The sequence below is a fragment of the Sinocyclocheilus rhinocerous genome, unplaced genomic scaffold, assembly GCF_001515625.1.
Source record: "Sinocyclocheilus rhinocerous isolate Xijiao unplaced genomic scaffold, SAMN03320098_v1.1 scaffold735, whole genome shotgun sequence".
Taxonomy (NCBI): domain Eukaryota; kingdom Metazoa; phylum Chordata; class Actinopteri; order Cypriniformes; family Cyprinidae; genus Sinocyclocheilus; species Sinocyclocheilus rhinocerous.
Window position 1 is genome coordinate 451,085 of NW_015629505.1, and position 2,124 is coordinate 453,208.

Sequence of the window (2,124 nt, forward strand, 5' to 3'; positions counted from 1 at the left end):
AATTTGGGTGAACTCTCCCTTTACTAATGCTAAAAACAAGGGGAAGACACAAAGAAATTAGTGACATGAAGTAGGCTTCTAACAATCTTGAAAATGATTGTTACCTCTTCCTGGCCAGCTACACTTAAACCCTGTTCATCTTCCTGTCTCATGTCATCCATCACATTCAATCACCTCACTATCAGCTCTAAGCGGCAGCGGCAGGACTGCGTGATGGACACGGAGCTGGAGGATTATGGGTCGCTGTGCTGGCTGCTGGTTTGTTTTGGCATTTCATCAGACAGTGAGATCTCAGTAGTGAGCGAGTCCTGAGCGATGGAGTCTGTCCCACTGGCCCTTTGTGTCTGAAGACCTGAAAATGCTGATGTGAATTAACTATTAAAGGAAACACAGGTTAGGAACACCTCTCTCTTCACAACCCTTTGAATAAGAAGTGTACAGAACTTAACTGATTGACATATTTAATGTCCATTTGGAGGAGGAGATGTTTCATAACAGCACAGGTTGTAAACTCATGTTCATCGACAGAATGAAACAATACAGATACATGAATTGTTGTTCAGAAGAGGCTTCCACAAAATTCATTTGAGACCATTTGGCAGAGGACAGACAACCAGATATAGAGGTATATTACTAAAATACCGGATTCAATATTCACTTTGCATATTTCATTTAAGAAAGACTTTGAAGCTTGACAAAAGTTTTGAATCTGTTGTGTATAGTTAAGTATGAAAAAAACAAAACAGAAATATATGAAAAACAAGGCATGGACAAACATAACAGTGAATCAAATAAACATTGCACCTTGATTTTGATTTGTATTTAAGTGGACCGTAGGACTAAACTAAACACAGTAACAGTACAGAGTGAGAGACTGACACTGCTTGACTGTAAACCATGTGTTAAATGAACAAAATGACAACAAAAGCATGCATTTAGTGACATATCTTTATCCCTTTAATGTCTGAAAAGACCTCACCCAGTTCACCCAATAAATGACGATTCTGTCAACATTTACACACCCTCATGTTGTTACTAGTGATGCACCAAAATGATTTTTAACAATAATACAGAAAAACTAAGTTAAATTAGTCATTTAGTCAAAAAACGAAAATAAAGTTTGGGTAAATAAATTTGGGTAACTTCAGGGTGTAATGTTAAAGCAGTCGTAGTCTTAGGCAGTGAGCCACCTCTTGATATTTCAAACTAATTTTACATTCTGCTACCTTAGCTTTCTTTTTTCTCACGTTGAAATGTGTCCAAACTGCCGACATGTTTACTCTGCTGTACTTTTCCACGTTATGTGCACAAAACAGATGGTCAAACGGCATCATCTGAGAAGCGCTAATTAAATGTCATTAATTCTATCAAGACGGTTTACGATAGAATCAATTTTGTTTTCCTGTTTCGGCCAAATATCTTGGGTTGCTGAAATTTCAGAGCATCACTAGTGGTTACAAATCCATTAAGTTGGAGGAGGTCTGTTGAGCACCAAAAATAATCAAGTACCATTAGTCTGCATGACTTGTGTTCAATATTCAAGCTATACAATAGAACTGAATTATGACAGAATTTTCATTTTTGAGTGAACTAATCTTGTCTGAAATGCCTTGTAACATTTGAGGTTACAATTTCACATTAATTTCAATGAGATTCAATTGTGGAAGTGCTGCTGTTAGACTTCCAAGACTCTTGACTAATCAGCTCATACGGAGTACATTCCCTCATATGTTCTTTCCAAATGCCTGCCCTCAACAACAGCTAGTCCTTGTGGACTGGGCAATAAAGGAAAATGGAAAATGGAAGGAAAAGGGGATAGAGGAAAAACAGAGAGATGAAAATGAAAGAAAGTAGTAAGCTTCTGCACACATCGGGTTATACTGTACATTAATAAAAGTTCTGTCTACAAGGACCCTGAGGCTTTGATCAGCCAAGAGCACTTACTAAAAAGGCTAAATAAATCCTCACAGCTCTGATTTTAATTAAAAAATCTCAATAGGGAATGGGCTAAAAAAGTAAAAGTCCAAAGAATATCAAAATATATTAATTTTCTATTTAAATAAAATCACTTTGGGCCCACTGAACATCACATGACCCCCCCCCCCCCAGTAATTTGGTTAATGT